This window comes from Silene latifolia, chromosome 4 (assembly GCF_048544455.1).
Source record: "Silene latifolia isolate original U9 population chromosome 4, ASM4854445v1, whole genome shotgun sequence".
In the NCBI taxonomy this organism is placed as follows: domain Eukaryota; kingdom Viridiplantae; phylum Streptophyta; class Magnoliopsida; order Caryophyllales; family Caryophyllaceae; genus Silene; species Silene latifolia.
This window is the reverse complement of record NC_133529.1, coordinates 96,891,950-96,914,246: the sequence shown is the minus strand read 5'-3', so window position 1 is coordinate 96,914,246 and position 22,297 is coordinate 96,891,950. Positions and strand designations below refer to the sequence as shown.

The window sequence follows — 22,297 nt, the reverse complement described above, 5'->3', positions numbered from 1 at the left end:
GAAGTGTTCCCATCCCCGGGCCAGAAGCTAGGGCGTTCGGTCGACCTTATCCCTAGGTTATAGGTGAACTAGTATATGTCCTGTAGGACCAAGGAGTTATTCACTCTTTCAATTAGGTCCGCCGTGGGATATTGGTGATCATAAGCCGGGGGGGTTGGTTATACCCTCCGGTGAAAAACGGCATGTGCATGTAGCGCCGGGGAGGGTCATGGTGTGGTGAAGGTTCGTGCATGAAATATGAGGACGGGGCGTAAGTGGAGTGTCTAGGGCGATCTGATGTATCACTTTTACATACACTTTTATGACTCCTTTCATGTTGGTTTTGATACGGTTTCTGTGCCCAATACATCATTTATATGCCTTTTACATTAGAATGTCGATATTGCCGCTACTTTCTATTTAAATGTAGGAATGACGCATTTATAAGTGAAACAAGCTAAGTTGAGCATTACGGATATGGCATATCGGAATACACGAGGCATGGCACAGGAAACTAGAGGAATTGAAGATAAGAAGTGAAGATTACACGAAGATAAGCTGGATGGCTGAATCCTCGATCGAGTACATGTGGGCTCGATCGAGTAAAGTGTACTCGATCGAGTATGTTAAGGCTCGATCGAGGATCTTTATAGCTGAACAGTTTTCCGTATTTTCCTAAAACACGTCTTATTTGTACTATATATCCAAAACTCGGGAATATTATTTGATAAGGTTCTTTTCAGTCGTTGGCCTATCAAAATAAATCATATTCTCAACTAACTAGTAGCTAGCAGTAAGAAAGGGTCGAATCCACAGGGAGGCAAGTTAATTAATCTATTTTTTTTATATTTAAGTTCTGAAAGTTATAAAAAGCGTAACCTAATAATATTCCCGAGTTTAGGATATATAGTACAAATAAGATGTGTTTTAGGAAAATACGGAAAAGTGTTCAGCTATAAAGATCCTCGATCGAGGACACTTTACTCGATCGAGCCCACATGTACTCGATCAAAGATTCAGCCATCCAGCTTATCTTCGTGTAACTTCTTATCTTCAATTCCTCTAGTTTCCCATCCCATGCCTCGTGTATTCCGATATCCCATATCCTCAATGCTCAACTTAGCTTGTTTCACTTGTAAATGCGTCATTCCTAAATTTAAATATAACGTAGCGGCAGTATCGACATTCTAATGTAAAAGCCATATAAATGATGTATTGGGCACAGAAACCGTATCAAAACCAACATGAAAGGAGTCATAAAAGTGTATATAAAAGTGATACATCAAACTCCCTCAAACCAACTATTTGCTTGTCCCTAAGCAAAACACTAATCACAATACAAAAGACAAACATACGAATGGTGAATGAATAACTCACAGCTAATGTCAATGCACATATAAATCCCAAGCTATCCATATCTTTAACAAAGTAATGACCAAGGTGTACCAATAAAACAAATTCAAAGTCACGGGAAATAAAAAACGTAGCTCAAGTTTCATGTCACCGTACTATAGACAAATGCCAAATACCTTTCGATCTTGCAAGACAAATTAGTCGAATTCTCACGGATTCATTCATGCACTCATAAGTATGGGTGATTTATATGCGAAGATAGAAATAAGTAGAAGCACTCACTGAACTTATGAAACATGCATGCAATATAATGTGATAGAGATTTCCCCAACTAATATGCATTCACGATATAGACAAAAGTACATGTATCAAGGACAATAAGGGTGGCAAATGGGTTAAAGGGATAGAAATAGTTTGTGCCAAATCACGTTATGGATATGTGGAGCTAAGACGATAATCGCAGCGCTAAACCAAAATCAAAACCAAATCTATGATAACAAATACAAATGAACCCAACTTAGAAAAATAATCTTGACTTGTCAACACGTGAGAGCGTATGAAGTACTCTCCAAATATACATTAGACTCTAATGACCATCCTTTTGATCCTTGTAGATACCTCATTTCTGCACCTCCCGTAAGCCACCCGGTGATGATTGGGCCGCATGTTTGGTACGCGGAACGATTTGTGACAGTTCGTAAGTTTATCGTCAAGTGATCGCTCAAACACTTATGTCTACCTCTTAATTGTCATCTACGTGCTGATACGGTCATTTTGGCAGTAATTAGAGTACATTTGGAGTCCGGGTCATAAAATCGTCTTCATTTTCTGAAACCGAGTCGGAATGTTCTGGAATGTTCCAGATATTTCTATTCCATATTTTACAGTCTTTCAATCTTTGGCAAATAATTTCCCGTAATATTCACACAAAATATTAAGGGAAACAAGATAAATCCGTTATTCCATAACCAAAACACGGAAATCTTTCTTCCGCAGGAGGAAACCACCTGGGAAAGGACGCAGCAGGTGCTGCGCCTCTTCCAAGAGACGCAGTGCCTGCTGCGCCTCTTCCCAAGTCCTTTTTTGCGTATTTTTCGTATCTTTTCATATCTTTTCGAGATTCACTTCCAAAGTTTCTCCGAAAACCCTACTTCCTCCGTGTGATTAGTATAAATTGAGACCTTCGGCCTCACATATTTCTCACGCGAGTGTCCACCCTTCTCTTCTACCTTTGCATTCTAGACCACGTTCTTACTTTTTGGCGTCTACGTGCTTGAACTTTCGACCACGTAAGCTCGGATCCTTCTGAGTACCAGCCTCGTTTTGCATGACCGACCAATTTGACCAACTCCACCATAATCAACTTTAATCACTCTGTTTTCATTCCTCTTATGAGGGCACTTTCGTCTACATTCGAGTCGAGCATCACTAAACGTTAACTTAGTTCATCTCGTTTCGTCAAACATGTAAGTCTGAGGGTGTATAATCCCTTTTTTATTATTGTTATTTATTTTTGTAATCATATTGTAAGGTTTATGTCGAAAATATGTATAAAACCGATTTGTAAAACCATGTTTTAAAACCCTTTTTTACGAATTACCAGACGACAGACGTCGAGAAAGGACGCAGCAACTGCTGCACCTCTTCGAAGGGACGCAGCACCTGCTGCGCGTCTTCGTGATGCTGTCGTAGTTCCTGCTTCCTTTCTTCTTCCTTCGTCCTTTGATGATTCGATTGTTTTATTTCTTTTTCAATTGTTCATTGTTTATTGACGCGATGTAAGCATAATAATTCTAACATGTAAATAATTCATTAGTATTGAATTCGTCATTAAAATTCCCGACTTAAATCCCAAGTAACCAATATTTGCGGGTTTTCGTCATTAAAATCAAATTCGGTTTTTAGAGGTTCGATTCATCAATATTGAGTCTCTGGAATTCGATCTTTGATATATTCCCGTCTTTTGTTCATCATATCCATCATTAATTCATCATTAATAACTTGTTTAATCTAATTAATTTGTTTAGTTTATTAATTTATTAATTAATCCTTATTAATCTTGTAATAATTCGTTTTAATTAATTTCATCCATGTTTATCGTTTTCATGACCATTAATCACATGTAAATAACATGCTAATCACTTTCATCCGAGTAAATAATATAATCAATCATTAAATTAACCAACGAATGTTAACGACTTGCAATTCCGGCTTCACAGCCAGAACTGAGCCAAGGAACAGACGCGGCAATTGCTGCGCCTCTTGATGTGACCATAATTAGCGCATATTTAGCCCCCGAATTAGCCTTGTTCCCATGCTTTTTAGTGCCTATTTGGGTCATTTCTTATCTTTAGTTCTTTGTTTTGCATATTCTTTGAGATTTTGATCCCTTGGTAGGAAAGGAGTAAGAATCTTGCATTTTCATGGCAAAACGAGGCTAAATTGATTGTATTCAATGACCAAGCATCAAGAAGAGACAAGACTAGAAGGCCTTTGTACATATCATAGTAGAAGAACAATGTTGAGAAAGGATCCTTGCGTCCCCAAGGAATTTATGAAGAAAAGGGAAGAAAAGTAGAAGAATTGACGCTGACCAACAATCCGAACGGATTGCAGACAATCCGCCCGTCCAGCCAGAACAATCCGAGCGTCCCTCCTTGGAATCCGCTCGGATTCCCCCTCAACAATCCGAGCGTCCCTCTCCTGAATCCGCTCGGATTGCACCGCCAAATCCGGCCGTCCCGACTCTAATCCGCCCGATTCCCGCACAAAGACGGATTTCATTCTTCAAGCTACGAAAAGAGAAGCCCTTCTCTCAGAAAATACCGGGTCCTCCTTGCTCAACTTAAAAAGTGTAATTACTAGTTTAGCCCTTAGTTAACCCTAATGCATCCTCCCTAATTTTCACTATAAATACCCCATTAGGCTAATTAGAGGAGCATGTTCTTCTTATCAATAATTAGAGTAGTTAATATCAATCAAATCTCTCTTCAATATTGTAATCAAGTATTAATCAAGTTTTAATCCAAGTTTTAGTTCTTTAATCTCTCTTTTGTTCATCCTTTATTTTGGGTAATTGAAGATTATTTGGGTTATTATTGGGAGATTGACAACCTCTCAATCTAGGATTCAAGTACTTCTATTATTCTTGCTTTATTATTGGAATCATTAGTAGGTATAATCTCTTAATCCCTTTTTAATTATTGTTAATTACTTTCATTTATTCATCATGTTTCATATTGTTGGTATGATTGACAACCTTGCTAGCATGATCAACATGATAATGAGTGAGTAGTTTCTTAGCTAGGGTTTAATGGGTGATTAGGGGAAACCATCATGAGGATGATTCATGCTTAAATTAATATGCCTTCATATCTTATTTGCTTGCTTGTTTTGATCTCAACTCATGCACATGTTATATTTGATGAAATGTTAAGCCTATGAATCCTTGCATTTACTATCATCTCCTATCTTTTCAATGAGACTTGTAAGACATAACCCAACTCGAGTCTTGTTAGACCATGCATGTGTTGAGTAGGAAAGATTAAGTCGACTTGTAGGTGTTGTACAATCTAATCGATTCGGCTCCGGGATCCAAACTTTCCTAGGATTGTAAGACATAACCCAACTCAATCCATCACAACAATAATTGCTTGCTTATAATTTGAGAACATGTTTGTATGATCATATCCCATGATTCCCCTATGATCCCATGACACCCTAGTGCTTTTAATCAATTGTTTACACCCCTTATTTTATTCATCTTGCTAGTTTATTTTCATTGTTATTTTAGTTTAGTGACCTTCTACACCAACCCAATTTGTGACACCCCTAGACACTACTAGTTACAATAGAATTCTCATTTCAATACCCGTCCCTTGGGATCCGACCTTTACTTGCCTCTTTACTAATTGTAGAGTTGTTTGTGAAGTATAAATTGTGTTTTGTATCGACCATTGACCAACGACCACATATACTTAAATTGTGAACACGAAATGGCATCGATCAAAAATGGCGCCGTTGCCGGGGACGGTGTTTAATTGATTTAAGATTTCTTTTTATTGTTATTAGTTGTGTCTTTCTTCACCTTGGGGAAGTAAAACTCCTCAAGGTTTGTTCTAATTGTTTTTGAGTTGTTTGATATTTTGCATGTCTAGAAGGTTACAAAGTGATTTGTTACCTTTTGACCGTGAAATCGAAAGAACCTTGACGAATAATAGGAGACTTGTTAGGAGGAATTTGAGAGGTGTTGGTGAAGTTGTTCAACCCACTAGTGAGTTTGTCAATCCTTTCGCAATAGAAGGAGAAGAGAACCCATTAAACAATACCACACAAAATCCACCTACAATGCCTAAATTCTCGTCACACTCTATACCCACCGAGGAGAATCTACCAAATGGTACTCCTACACCACAACATCTCACCGGTAATTTTATTGCCAAGTCCGCCTTCATCCAACTAGTTGAGAGGAGCCAATTCGGGGGAATGCCTAGTGAGGACCCTCATTCTCATATGGAAACCTTTTGCAATTATTGTGATGCTATCTCTCAAACGGGCGTGACTCAAGACCAAATTAGATGGGTCTTATTTCCTTTTTCGTTAATCGGCACCGCAAAGCAATGGTTGAAGGGCCTTGATAAGGCCACCCTTGGAATAGATTCTTGGAAGAAGTTGGCTCTAGCTTTCTACAAAAAATTCTACCCACCGAAAAAGACCAACATGCTAAGAGCTCAAATTACGGGTTTTAAGCAAAGGGATGAAGAGTCTTTGTATGAAGCTTGGGAGCGGTTCAAAGGTATTTGTCGCTCATGTCCTCACCATGGACTTAGCGAATGGTTTTTAGTGCAACAATTTTGGAACGGTTTATATGAAGATTCAAGGAACATTCTCAATATGGGATCAAATGGAATGTTCACCGAAGTTGATGACAATCAAACATGGAACAAGATTGAGGAAATGGCGGTCCATAATTCACAATATAGTAGACCTCGCAAGGCTACTAGAGGAGGAAAGCATGAAGTGGACTCCGTTACTCAATTGGGTGCTCAACTTAGTGCTCACATTGACACAATCAACTTGAAGTTTGAACAAGCTATGGCTAGACTTGAGGAAAACTCAAAATCATCAAAGCATCATGTCAATGCCATGACGGCATCCTCATCAATCCCAAGTGGGATATGTGAGAATTGTGGAACTTTGGGTCATGACCCAAGTGAGTGTAGGAGAACAACCGAACAAGTGAATGCTTTCCAAGCATACAAGAGTGGTACCCCTTATTCCAATTTTTACAATGAAAACACCAAGTTCCATCCAAATCTCTCATACAAAAGCCAAAATGTTCAAAACCCTCAAACAACATACACTCCACCACCCATGAGAAACCAAAATCAAAGACCCTTTTACAATCAAAACCAAGGTTACCAAAATCAAAATCCATACAATCACCAAAATGACCAAGGTTTTGATGTCCAAAAAGCGGTCCTCCAAATGCAAAAGAATCAACAAAAATTTTTCACTCAAATGCAAAAAGATAGCCAAGCAAAGGACACCACCATCAACAACATTCTAGCTCACACCAAGATGTTGGAAACACAATTGACTCAACTAGCATCTTCAAGCTCACAAAGACAAAAGGGGCAATTACCACCTCAAAGTAATCCCCCTAGACATGAAACGGTTAGTGCCATTCACTTGAGAAGTGGTACAAGGTATGAAGCACCGAAGAAGCAAGTTGAGGATGAAGTTGTGGAAGCTAGTGAAAAGGAAGAAATTGTGCAAAGCCCCAAAGAAGGGGAATCATCAAAAGAAGAAAGTTCAAAGAAAAATGAAGACAAGGCCAAAGAGAAGGAGCCCATTGTGATTAGACTTCCTTTTCCAAGTCGTCAAGCCAAGCCCAAATTTGATGATCAACTTGGAAAGTTCATGGAGATTGTGAAGAATTTAGAAGTCTCAATTCCTTTCACGGAATTAATCAATCACGTACCGGCCTATGCAAAATACATGAAAGATATCCTCACAAAGAAGAAGTCGATCCGGAAACTTGAGACTATCGCCTTCACTAAGGTGAGTAGTGCAATACTTCAAGGGAGTTCACCTCCAAAGTTAAAGGATCCGGGAAGCTTCTCAATACCGTGTACCATTGGCGACACGACGATCAACAAAGCCTTATGTGATCTAGGGGCTAGTGTGAGTGTCATGCCGTACTCGGTAAGTAAAAGGTTGGGGATGGGAGAGCTTAAATGCACCAATATCACGCTCCAAATGGCCGATAGATCGACGAAGACACCGTTAGGGATATGGGAAGATGTCCCCGTGCGAATTGGGAAGTTTTTCATCCCGGTGGACTTTGTCATTGTTGATATGGAGGAAGATTCCAACATTCCAATCATCTTAGGAAGACCTTTCCTACACACCGCGGGTGCGGTGATTGATGTGAAACATGGAGAGCTCACTCTAGAAGTGGGAGATGAAAGCATAACTTTTAATCTCGACAAGACCATGAGAGCTCCTCGTTTGCATGAGCCATGTTTCATGCTTGATCATTATAGCCGAAAAGATGAAAGGAAGAGATCGGAACTCCAATGGAGGAAGAAAATTGAAGATGCTCCATTCAAAGAGCAAGTGAATTGTGACAAGGAGAGCTTGCAAAGCTCATCAAAATCAACCAAGGAAGAAGAGGATGGCCTCATTGGCCAAGAGAAGAAATTGGGAGAGTTGTCTCCATCTAAGCAAGAGATTTTCAATGATCAACTCAATGAAGTTTGTGGTCTTTGGGACGACGAATTTGAAGGGATTTTTAATCCCTACATTGGGCACGCCATCGATCATGATCAACAACAAGGGGCACGGTCTATTGAGGACCTCTACCATAATAATGAACAAGCTTTTGATTACTTTTTCAAGGTGTTGAGCAACATCAACAACACCTTGAACATGCCCCCTTGACATCTCATCAAGAATGAGAGTTTGGTGGAGTCCTCCCTAAACCACCACTTGTAAATATTTCTAACTCCCTAACTTACATTTCAATTCTTGTATTGCATTTTTGTCATTTTTGGATTTTTATTTACTTTGATCAAAATAATTGTCATGTAAGAGAGAAGTGAGGGAGGGACTAACGACTTCAATTGATGTGTAGTGCTTTACCTTAGTGTGGGGATGGGAATTGCCTAGGCTATCCATGCCTTAGTAGTGCCCCCACAATGAAGAACACAAGAAATGAAGAAGAATGGAAGAATGGTAAAGGGAAATGCATTGTGCACGAATGAAATGAATCCGGGTACAAAGGACCAGAATCCGAGCGGATTCCCAGAATTCCGCCCGTCTTCAACAATCCGAGCGTCCTGCTGAGAAGACGCCTGTCCTGAGCTGAGCTGAAATTGAAAATTTCTTGACTGTTGAAGAATCCGAGCGGATTTCTGGAAAGACGCCCGTCTCATAGAATCCGTCCGTCTTGTGAAGAAGACGCCCGTCTTTGCACAAGAAAACAAAGAAATTTCTCTCGGGTCAAATCCGTCCGTCCTGAAGCAAATCCGCCCGTCCCATCACAGAAGAATCCGAGCGGATTCCCCAGAATCCGCCCGTCTTTAGGCGAGCTTCTGAAAATTTTGAAGCTGCAGAATCCTCACGGATTGGGCCTAATCCGCACGGATTGCCCCTGCGTTTTCGAAAATTTCGACTTCTTTAAATACCCTCCCACCTTCATTCCTTCCTTCATTCATTCATAAACACTACCCACAACATCAAAACCCTCATCCTCTCCATCACAAAAACAAAAACCCTCAACAAAATCCACCAAAATCAAATCAAACCATCCTTCAAACAACAAATCAATCACTCCATCTTCAATAAAAATCAAAACCAAGAACAAAATCTTCAACCTTTGAGTCGATTTTTGATTTCATAAAGGCAAAGCCTTTCACCTTCAAATCGATTTGGGCATTCTACAAATTGAAGATTTTTGATTCTTTTCTTGGTTAGTTCATCAAATGGCAAGGACAAAGGGAGCAACAAAGGCACCAAAGGCAAAGGCTCTCTCTCAAAGGCAAAAAGCTCTCCAAACAAAGAAAGCTTTGGCAATGGTGGTATCAACACCAAACTTGGAAGTGCAACAACAACAACAAACTTCTATGGGAGCATCACCTTCTACTCCGGTAATCGATCAACTCTTGCATTATCCGGAGGTAACTTTTATTTCCGATACCCATAGAAATACATTTGTCAAGTTTGCTATGAAATCAATTCAATCCACCAAATTCATATGTAAAGATGCCTTGGAGAAATTGGGTGTTCTTGAACAAACAAAAGCCTTTTTCAATGCCATGGGTTTGAAGAAATTGTTTGAAACAAAGGAATCGACATACCCTTCCCTTGTCTTGGAATTCTTAAGTTCTTTAAAAGTTACCAAAGTTGAGAATAGGGAAAATCTTGAGTTTCGTCTAGCTAACACTAGTAGACGCATTACCTTTAAGGAATTAGGTGAAATTTTGGGTCTTAGCGATGAATCGAGATATCTTAAGCATTATGGAAAGTATGACCCCGAGCCTCTTTGGGAGGCAATCTCCGGGAAGAAATTTGATGATTTTCATGCTTGTCGTGCTCTTTTGGTCCATCATCCGGGCATAAGAGTATGGCACAAAGTTGTGGGAAATACCATAATTGCTAGGAAAGACACCAATCATTTCACAAGACTTGATTTTATTCTCCTTGAATCGGCTTTGAATGTCGGAAGAATTCACACCAAGCCTTTCAATTCTTTGAGGCTATTGGTTGATAGATGGCTTAATGTTGATAGTGGGAAGAAGGGTACAACCGTTATTGTTAATGGCGGCCTAGTCACGGTCCTAGCCAAGCACTTTGATCCTAATTTCAATAAGGATAGCAAGTACAAGGCAAAGGAAGGTGGCCATCTTATTGATATGCCTACCATGATTAACAAGTTCAAGTGGGTTGCTCAAAACCCCCTTGACACCAAGTGTGGATGGCTTACTAGTGAGGCTCGATCATTCACCTTACCCTCGAAGATTTGTCGTCTAAGTGTCCACCGGACCAACTATCTACTTCCCCTATCCGAAGAAGCCGAGTACATCATTCAACAACAAAAGGGTGATCATGAAACCCCCTCCTCTTCCATTGTTATACCGCCTTACCCCTTTGTGTATGAAGAGTTCAAACCGGAAGGAGTTGAAATTAGGAAAGACTATGTCACTCTTCTTATGCAAGCAATGCACAAGCAAGCTTATGAAGATCGGAAGAATGCATATTTGGCTCAATATCCTCCCCTCCTACATTTAGCTAGGCAAGGACTCCTTGATCCATCTTGTCCTTTGCCTAGTTGGGCGGATAAAGAAGCCTTGTTTCCGGGTGCATCTAGGGACGTGGTGGAAGACAATGAGGTTGTTGGAAATGGTGAAGAAATTGATGATAATATTGAGGAAGAAGCAAGAGGAGATGGAGAAGGAGATGGAGAAAGAGATGGTGAAGATGATGATGAACAAGATGATGAAGAAAGTGACAAGGAAAGTGGCAATGTGACCACTTCTCATGAGGGAAGTGGTGATGATGATAGCATGATGGAGGACTAGCAAGCCTTGGAGACTCCTACACTCCCATGGTTTGTCTATATCTCTTTGTATTTTATTTCATTTTGATCATTGTTGGTTTAGTCCTAGCAACATCAAAGGACTCACACCTCGGTACCATTGAGGTGTTCTTATTGTTCCCATTTGTAAAATCCAAAATGACAAACTAGTTTCATGCATAGCATAGTGTGTGCATGAACTATACCCATCCTTGAACATTAGCAATAGTGTCTCACTCGGTTTGGGGAAGTTAATGCATACACAACGGGAGGTAATCTAAATTATCCTCTCCGTCATAACAAAAACCATGCATCATGTAGTGTAGCTTAGTATAGAATTGCATTTAGTATAGAAATCATGCATCATCTTTGCATAATTTCCATCATTTTGGCCATTGAGGACAATGCCCATATTAGTGTGGGGATGGGAATTCTAACATTTAACTCTTATTCAAAAACCCATAAAAATTGAAAAATTTCAAAAACCATAAAAATTTGAAAAATTGAAAACCCAAAAACAAGTTCATTTCCTTTGTATATATTGTCTTGTATATATTGTGTTTGTTTTATCCTTGTTCACATTGATTGACTACGCCACATCCGAGACATGAGGATATTGAAGACCGCATGGTATGATCTTTCCAATCTCCTTTTTCCTCTTTATGTTAATGACTATGTGGCTTTATTTTGATCGATGCGGTACAACAATGTGAATTTAGGACTTGCATTTAGTTTATATGTCATATTAGTTGGTAGAATCATTTGCATTAGGATGTTTATATGCTAGTTGCATCATGGCATGTAGTTTGCATGTTAGAAAAATTTTGCGAAACCGTCTACTTGGGAAGCTTGACAAGTGTATATAGGCCCTAGTAGATGCTTTTTATTCTTAAGACTTTGCTTGTTAGAATACTTGTAAAACACCCTAGGATGTGTCATGCTAGTATCCTTTGACCCATGGATTAAGGCCTAGCCAAGAGTACCTTGTGGTGTGATAACTCCTTGGCTACCGTTTATTCCAAGGTGACCCTTGAAACCATGCATCCATCCATCCATTCATCCATGTTCTAACACACATTTTGTCATCAAAGGGAATGGGCACAAAAAGAAATCAATTTGAGTTCAATGAAATGAAAAGTGAAAGAAAGTTTGCAAAAATGCATCAAATGAAAAGAGGAGCAAAAATAGACTCCAAAAGCTTCAAAAACAAGGCACCCTCGTTACTAATTGGGGTGACTTTGAAAATGTTCAAAAAGAAATGCAAAAAAGTTGTCAAGTATTGAAATGCAAAAAATCAAAAAGAAATGGCAAGAAAGTGTTCTCAAATGTCAAATGCCACATGAAATTAGGGGGAAAAACAACAATGAAAGCAAACTCCCAAAGTGAAACTCAAATATCTATCGATCCCTTTATCCATCTTATCCATTTTTGTGCATGGTAGAGAGGGGACGACCCTTCTTCTTGTCTAGGCAAGAGGGGGAATTCCGCGATCCTCCAGTGTTTCTAACACCATAGGGAGTCTACTCTTGACAAAAGCATTTAGCGATTGAGGACAAAGGTACCCTAGCTTGACACATTTTGGAGGTGATTTATTGGTATCCTTCTAGGCTTAGTAGTTTGAACAAATTGCATCTATGAAGGATTGTGTACCCTTGAATTGCTTCCCTTGTAGATAATTTCCGCCACTTAGATGAGGAAAGTGGCTATTCTTTTTGTAGATGCATCCATTATATGTTTTTGTGTGCTTTAATGTTTGGATGTGTCGCCATTTTGGCAAGACCCACCTTGCCTTGCAAGAAGGCATCCTACCTCATGGTTGTCTTGTTGTGAGTTGAAGGGGCGGAGTGAGACCCGCTAATTGTCTCATACCGGCTATATTATTAGGATAGGTTAGTATTGGTCCTAGTCTTTGTCACCTCTTTACTCGGGACGAGCAAAGGTTCGGTTTGGGGATATTTAATGTGACCATAATTAGCGCATATTTAGCCCCCGAATTAGCCTTGTTCCCATGCTTTTTAGTGCCTATTTGGGTCATTTCTTATCTTTAGTTCTTTGTTTTGCATATTCTTTGAGATTTTGATCCCTTGGTAGGAAAGGAGTAAGAATCTTGCATTTTCATGGCAAAACGAGGCTAAATTGATTGTATTCAATGACCAAGCATCAAGAAGAGACAAGACTAGAAGGCCTTTGTACATATCATAGTAGAAGAACAATGTTGAGAAAGGATCCTTGCGTCCCCAAGGAAATCCCCAAGGAATTTATGAAGAAAAGGGAAGAAAAATAGAAGAATTGACGCTGACCAACAATCCGAACGGATTGCGATAATCCGCCCGTCCAGCCAGAACAATCCGAGCGTCCCTCCTTGGAATCCGCTCGGATTCCCCCTCAACAATCCGAGCGTCCCTCTCCTGAATCCGCTCGGATTGCACCGCCCAAATCCGGCCGTCCCGACTCTAATCCGCCCGGATTCCCGCACAAAGACGGATTTCATTCTTCAAGCTACGAAAAGAGAAGCCCTTCTCTCGAAAAATACCGGGTCCTCCTTGCTCAACTTAAAAAGTGTAATTACTAGTTTAGCCCTTAGTTAACCCTAATGCATCCTTCCTAATTTTCACTATAAATACCCCATTAGGCTAATTAGAGGAGCATGTTCTTCTTATCAATAATTAGAGTAGTTAATATCAATCAAATCTCTCTTCAATATTGTAATCAAGTATTAATCAAGTTTTAATCCAAGTTTTAGTTCTTTAATCTCTCTTTTGTTCATCCTTTATTTTGGGTAATTGAAGATTATTTGGGTTATTATTGGGAGATTGACAACCTCTCAATCTAGGATTCAAGTACTTCTATTATTCTTGCTTTATTATTGGAGTCATTAGTAGGTATAATCTCTTAATCCCTTTTTAATTATTGTTAATTACTTTCATTTATTCATCATGTTTCATATTGTTGGTATGATTGACAACCTTGCTAGCATGATCAACATGATAATGAGTGAGTAGTTTCTTAGCTAGGGTTTAATGGGTGATTAGGGGAAACCATCATGGGGATGATTCATGCTTAAATTAATATGCCTTCATATCTTATTTGCTTGCTTGTTTTGATCTCAACTCATGCACATGTTATATTTGATGAAATGCTAAGCCTATGAATCCTTGCATTTACTATCATCTCCTATCTTTTCAATGAGACTTGTAAGACATAACCCAACTCGAGTCTTGTTAGACCATGCATGTGTTGAGTAGGAAAGATTAAGTCGACTTGTAGGTGTTGTACAATCTAATCGATTCGGCTCCGGGACCCAAACTTTCCTAGGATTGTAAGACATAACCCAACTCAATCCATCACAACAATAATTGCTTGCTTATAATTTGAGAACATGTTTGTATGATCATATCCCATGATTCCCCTATGATCCCATGACACCCTAGTGCTTTTAATCAATTGTTTACACCCCTTATTTTATTCATCTTGCTAGTTTATTTTCATTGTTATTTTAGTTTAGTGACCTTCTACACCAACCCAATTTGTGACACCCCTAGACACTACTAGTTACAATAGAATTCTCATTTCAATACCCGTCCCTTGGGATCCGACCTTTACTTGCCTCTTTACTAATTGTAGAGTTGTTTGTGAAGTATAAATTGTGTTTTGTATCGACCATTGACCAACGACCACATATACTTAAATTGTGAACACGAAATGGCATCGATCACCTCTTCCAAGGGACGCAGCTCTGCTGCGCCTGTTCCTGGTTGATTTCTGTCTCTGAACTCCCGTTTTGCCTTGACCTAGTTACGTATTAATTAACTATTATTCGTATTATCACCTTAATTTCTGTTCGTTAATTCGTTTATTCTTTCTTTTCCAAATTATCCGTTTTAAAAGTATTTTCGACATAAATCAATTACCCCAATGTAATTATTGTAATTTTCTTTATTGTATTATTATTGTAATTTTCTTTATTATATCACTTGTATGCCTTCACATGTAATTGAACTTAAATCCCGACTTTGACATTAATTGTATGATAAATTAATTGTTCACCGACTTAGCTAATTCTTCACATGTTAGGATTAAAACGTTGGATGTTGCATTGCATGCATATAATCGACAATATATCAAGTATAGATAACTTCCATAATCATTAGTAGGGGTCGCTATCGATGCGGACGGGATTAGGTGTTCGATCAAAAGAGCTTCCTAATACGTACCCTCAGCCCTTACTCCAGATGTCTGTGAACATCCGTGTTCATTGGCATCCACGAGAGTCATTCTAGACATAGAATGCTAAGGGTAACGAGTTTTTGGTGTTCATGTCATTACTTTGTGTCTTGACATGACACGAGGTATTCGAACGGTTTCCAATTTTCCACAATAAATTGGTGGCGACTCCACAAATGCAAACGCTTGTTCTCCCCCAAGCAACCTCGTGGGCCCGCGTCCATAGTTTGGCGACTCCGCTGGGGGTAATACACTTACGTGTAGCCAAAAGGGTGAAACTTGAACAAGATTAGGGAATAGTTTGTACAAGACAATTGTCGGTTTTCATAACTCGGTCTTCCTAGATCGTTTATTCGGCCTTCATAGGCCCAACCCAACCCATTCGACCAATCGGCCCGTCTAAACGGTCCCAATTCTTATTTGGGCCTAAGGATGGATAACGATTGACGTCATCCATACCATGGTACTTACTCTTGTTTGTATCAAGGACTTTCACTACTTGAGGAAATGGACAAGAAATCGGCCTTACTCTTGTTTGGTACGAGCCTCTCCACAGACTTCAGGTTTGATTGTTCGGTATGGCAACCCACCCTTTAAACCAAAACCCATTTAAATGCACTCAGCATCCCGTTATAATGCTTGTATATTGTTTGTACCATACGTGATCACCATTTTCTAAACAAAGTCATGACGATTTTTTTTGTAAATTCAAAATCCTTCTTTAAAATGTAAAATTTAGAAATATAGGCCTAATATTAGCACAAAACAAGTCGAAACTCTGTCCAATTATCGAGTCAAAATTCGGGCCTCAAAACCCATTTCAAAACCTCACTTCGAGTCCACTCCTACAACTACACTAAAGTTGACTAAGACCAACATTTTTCAAACCTTGTCATTTCCTCCAAACTCACTTGACACAAGTGGCACACTCCCACTTCACGAGTCAAAACATTTCTTTTCGAGTAAGTGTGCTAGGATTGTCGATCGTGTTTTGATTCGTCGTCGATCTCTTATTCAGTTTCCAAGATGCTTGAAACAAGCGACGTGAACTTCAACCAACTCCAGAATGGTAATGATCAAATCATAGCCGCACTAGCTCGTCTCCAAGTTACTCAAGACCAAGTGTATGATCGCCTTGACACCATTGAGGGCCGAATATATGCCGTGGAAACGAGGATGCCTCCTCGAGAAAGTGAGATCGCTGATGACTTCGTGAACAACTTCAGTGACGAAAACCCTCCCATAGGTATGACTGCAGCTGAGAAACGACTCCAATACTTGGAGGAGCAATTGATGTATCTCAAGGGGGATGACATTTATAGGGAGAATAATCGCAAATGTGAGGCTGTGAGTTCCAAGTTGCCAACCAACTTCAACATGACGGATATCCCGAAATTCAAGGGGCATGAAAACCCTTTGAAACATATCTGTGCCTTCAAGGATTACATGTCTATCAAAGGCATTAAACCCGAGATGTTCTTAAGGATCTTTCCTTCATCTCTTGACACCATCCCAAAACAATGGTTATATTCGCTAGAACACAAGAAAATCACTACTTGGAACGATGCCGCAATCGAGTTTGCTAAACAATATGCGGATAATGCTAAAATCCAAGTCAACATGCGCACTTTAGAGGTTCTTACTCAAAATGACAAAGAAGGTTTCACCGACTTCCTAAGTCGGTGGAGGAAGACTAGTACTCAACTTGTTGAACGTCCAGATGAAGCCACCCCTCATGGAGAAGTTCGTGGACAACTTAAAGCCTATCTATGCAAATCATTTGAGGTATCAAAACATCAAGACTTTCAAAGATTTGACCGTACTAGGGACAAGGATCGAAGATGACATCCGTAAAGGACTCTTATCCAAAACGATAGGTCGTGGATATCAAGGCTCAACAAGTCGTTCTTACGGCTCTACTAGCAAGACTGATGAAGTTAACCTCCTTGAGCCATCTAAGAAGAGTACCCCTCCAAGGAAATTCACAAATCTAGGGGACACATATTCCAACGCTCTGAAAAGGTTGATGAAACTAGGTAAATTTCAACCCATAGGCCCTACACCCGAACCAGAAAAGAAATCAAAGTTCTGGGATGATAATTCGTACTGCGAATACCATAGAGGTAAGGGGCATGATACAGAGAAATGCTACAAATTGAAAAATGTACTTCAAGATATGATTGAAGACGGTCGCCTACCAATACCACCTGGAGGTAAGCCTAACAATACTCAGAATCCTCTTGGAGTTCTAATGATTACAGGTGACAAATCTACTTTAGATTGCTCACATATTATCTCCCCAAAAGAGGAGGTAATAAATGAGATATGGACGGATAGCGAGGAAGATGTCTACCTCCAGGATCTTCCTTTAATCAAGAGCGCCGAAAGCATCATAGATGAGATCATTGCCACACTGGATACAGAAATCAACACCAATCAGCAGAAAGGATGGAGAAAATCGATCAAGTGGACAAACAATCAAGGAAGACTCTTCAAGCTCACTACTGGAGAGGGAGAGATGTTCAAGGGAGAACCAGAAGACGATGAATTCGAGTCAGAGTCAGAGTCGGAGTCTAGAGAAATTCCTAGAGAGTCTCCTCCTGTCGTCATTCCCACTCCCCTCGTTTCTCCTAGCTTAGTGTCAAATAGCAACAGTAGTTCGGGAAATGTCCCAACCGCTGTCCCTTTACCGCCACTGACCACAGATCAGATGGCTTCTTTGTTTCAACTTTTCTCAAATCTTAATATGAATAAATGAAAGACGTTTTTGCTTGGTCCTACAAAGATATGCCATGGATCGACAGGGACATTGGAAAGCATAGAATCCCAATCAAACCAGGTTTCAAACCCGTGAAACAGAAGCTTCGTCGAATGAGGACAGAATGGGCTCTCAAGATCAAAGAAGAAGTCGATAAAAAATTCAAAGCCGGGTTCATCAAAGTTTCCGAGTACTCAGACTGGGTAGCTAACATAGTACCCGTACCCAAAAAGGATGGGAGAATCCGTGTTTATGTTGAATGTAGAGACTTAAACAAAGCAAGTCCTAAGGATGACTTTCCTCTACCACATATCGACATATTAGTGGATAATACGGCGGATCACGCGTTACTATCCTTCATGGCTGGATACGCAGGATATAACCAGATCAAGATGGCCTTAAAGGACATGCATAAGACCGCCTTCGTCACTCAATGGGGAACCTATTGCTACACGGTTATGCCGTTTGGGTTAATCAACGCCGAAGCTACATATCAACGCACCGCAACTACGCTCTTACATGATATGATGCATAAAGAAGTTGAGGTATACGTAGATGACATGATTGTCAAATCCATGGAAAGAGAGGGACACATTGCGAACCTTCGCAAATTCTTCTCAAGGCTACGGAAGTACAACATGAGGATCAATCCTCAGAAATGCGCATTCGGAGTGACATCTGGCAAGCTCCTGGGATACGTAGTTAGCCAACGAGGTATAGAAATACACCCTTCAAAGATCAAAGCTCTAATCGAAATGCCGCAACCTCAAATAGAGAAAGAAGTTAGGGGATTCCTAGGCAAGGTACAATACATAAGTCGATTCATATCGAAACTCACCATGATCTGCGAACCCATATTCAAGAAGTTAAAGAAAACAGATCACACCATGTGGGATGATGACTGTCAAAAGGCTTTCGACCGAATCAAGGAAATACTAGCCAAATCGCCAGTGCTCATGCCACCTAAACGAGATCAACCCCTTGGTTTATATCTCACGGTAACTGAAACAGCCATGGGCGTCATGCTAGCTCAAACCGTAGGAAAATAAGAAAGAGCCATCTACTACCTTAGTAAGAAGCTCTTGGAGTACGAGTGCAAATACACACTACTCGAGAAGACATGCCTCGCTCTTGTGTGGGCAACAAAGAAGCTACGCCATTACATGCTTAGCTACTCCGTCAAAATATTCTCCAAAATGGATCCTGTCAAATACCTCTCAATGGACGTCTAGCGAGATGGACTTTGATGCTCTCTGAGTTCAATCTCAAGTATGTGCCTTTGAAAGTCATAAAGGGGAGCGTCGTTTCCGAATTCTTCGCAGAAAATCCCATCAATGATATACACAAACGATAGACACCTGGTCATTTCCGGATGAGGATATACTTCAAACAGATGTAGACTCCTGGGACCTCTATTTTGATGGAGCATCGAACTTAAGAGGATTTGGAATAGGAGTGTTGCTCATTTCTCCTGAAGGCGAGCATACACCAATCTCTGTCAAACTCGACTTCGAGGTGACAAATAACGCTGCAGAATACGAAGCCTGTCTTATTGGATTACAAGCGGCAGTAAGTTTAGGCATCAAGAACCTTCGAGTACATGGGGATTCCTCTTTAATCATCAACCAAATTACGGGATCTTGGAAAATCCGAAGCGAAAACTTGGCACCTTATCAAGCCAGGATAGACCAAGTAGCCCAATTCTTCGATCAAGTAACCAACTTACATCTACCTCGAGAAGAAAATAAATTTGCGGATGCTCTTGCAAAACTCGCATCTTTGATTAACATGCCGGATAGCATGGTAGAAATTCCTTTATGCATCGAACGACGATCAGAGCCAGCTTATGTGCACCAAATCACCGATGAAGAGGAAATTACGGAGGAACCTTGGTTCCAAGCAATCCTAAACTTCAAGCTCAACGGCACCTATCCACCAGAAATGGACAAAAGGGGACAACGCGCTATCCGTTTGCTAGCTTCCCAATACGTTCTCATGCAAGGAGAGTTATACAGAAGAACACCTCTTGGTGTAATCCTACGTTGTCTTGATCATTCACAGGCACGAAAAGTGATGGAAGAAGTCCATGATGGAGAATGTGGCCCTCACATGAGTGGACCCATGATGGCAAAGAAAATCACACGCTTAGGGTATTATTGGACCACGATAGAATCTGATTGCATCAAATATGTAAGACATTGCCATAATTGTCAAATCTTTGGGAATGTGCAACATGTTCCTCCTTCATTGCTTTACACTATGACATCCCCATGGCCATTTTCTGCTTGGGGAATTGACATCATCGGCAAGATCACCCCAGCCGGAACAGGAGGTCACTGTTTCGACCTAGTAGCAATCGATTATTTCACCAAATGGGTAGAAGCGGCTTCCTACACCAGTCTTACAGCCAAGAACGTGGCGAAGTTCCTACAAACCAATATCATCTGTCGATATGGTTGCCCACATGAGATCATCAGTGACAATGGATCACATTTCCAAGCTGAGACTGAACAATTGCTAGCCAAGTACAAAATCAAGCATCACCACTCCTCGCAATATAGACCACAAACCAATGGCGCGGTAGAGGCAGCAAACAAAAACGTTGTCACAATTCTCAAGAAAATAATTGACAACTATAGAGATTGGCCAAGCAAGATACCCTTTGCTTTATGGGGATACCGTACATCCATTAGGACGCCCATTGGGGCTACTCCTTTCTATTTGACCAACGGCATGGAAGTCGTACAACCAGTCGAGCTAGAAATACCATCCTTGCGTATTTTACTCGAAAGTCAAATACCCGAAGCCGCGTGAAAGAGGGATAGATATGAAGAACTCATCCTCCTAGATGAATGAAGGTTACGTGCATTACATAATGTGCAAACATATCAGGCGCGTATCAAACGAGCCTTAAACAAAAGGGTTAAGCCGAGGAACATCAAAGAAGGAGACTTGGTCCTCAAATCAATCAGGGCTCTTTTACCTGTCGATCCACGAGGAAAATTCAAACCTAATTGGGCCGGGCCATTCCTAGTCAAGTCCATACTTCCAGGGGGTGCGGTTAGAATCACAGACCTAGACGGGAACGAATTTGCCAACCCAACAAACCTTGACCAATTAAAACGTTATTATGCCTAGAATAAGAGCAAAAACGCGCCTCGCGTAATTTCACGTGTCGCTATTGTGGCACGAAATAAACGGCCCCTGGCCAAGCTGAATCAAGCTAATGTCATCTTGCTCTTGCATTTTGACAATTTGTCATTCTCATATCATCAAATAAACTAAATTGCATTTTCGGAGTAAGTAAAGCACGTGCTTATTTTCTAAAGTTCATTACAAGCTCTTGCTTAGAACAATTATTCTTTTACATTTACTCGAACTACGCGCAAGGGTTTGATTTCATTTTTTTAAATGAATAAGTAGGCAATCCTCCATGGGATACAACCCATTTAATCATTTTAAATGTAAATAGAAGGACATTTGCAAATGCATTTGAAATTCGACAAGAATAATGAAAAGAAAATCACAACGGTCTCATAACCAATCAACCTCTTTTATTTCATTCCTAACAATAATACGTTACATAATAAAATCATAATAAAAAATAAATAGGCTAGGATTCTAAAAACCCCACCTTCTTATTACAATAATAATAATAATAAATAATAATAAAGACTTAGGCTACCCTTCCATTTTCCCTTTGCCTTTGTCATTTTTATCATACTTCTTGTCACGACCTCGAGCAGGACGCTCTTGCGCCACTTCCGACCTAATCACCAATGGTCTCTCTCGTGGTCTCGCTTTGCCATTCTTGTCAACCACCATCTCGACGGCAGGAGAAGTCTTCGGTTTCTTCGAAGGATGAACAACTCGAAACCCGGCTTCTTCCTCTCCCTCAGTCAGATGCTTCTCCTTCTCCTTTTCCACCTCGCGAACCTTGTAATCAACAGGCTCACGTTTCCTCAGTCTCTCGCGCTCCTCCGGTGTAGCAGCTTTCCTCCACCGCAGATAGGAATCTGACACCCATAGAGCGCTGACAGAAGAATTCAAGAACCAAATGTTCCTCTGAGCCCATTTGATGGCCCATTCTCTTTGACTCTCAGTAGTAAGCGCCACGGCAGTCTGCGGAACAGTGTCAAGCTTCGGTATCCTCTGCTTCAATCCAACCTGCCTCATCAACCTCTCAAAAAAATGCATATCATAAACTCCAAGCCGGGAATGCGAACAGATCGGGTAGGATCCAGGGAAGATACTCCAATGACAAATTTGAGATGCCACCATGGTACGATCCATCTGATTAAGGGGCCATCTTCACTCTTCAATTTGTTTTCCCAGTAATTGCACACTCGAGTGAAGTCTACCATGTAAAGCCTGGTCCTCATTACAATTGAGCGAGCATGATA

The 22,297-nt window shown here is 40.4% G+C and overlaps 1 non-coding gene across 1 annotated transcript; it reads right to left on the bottom strand.

The window, feature by feature from the left end:
* Window positions 1-6,051: 6,051 nt before the first annotated feature.
* LOC141654330 (small nucleolar RNA R71) lies at window positions 6,052-6,158 on the bottom strand. Its single transcript, XR_012547891.1, has one exon. It is a non-coding gene; the product is annotated as a small nucleolar RNA R71 (small nucleolar RNA).
* Between the last annotated feature and the right edge of the window lie 16,139 nt (window positions 6,159-22,297).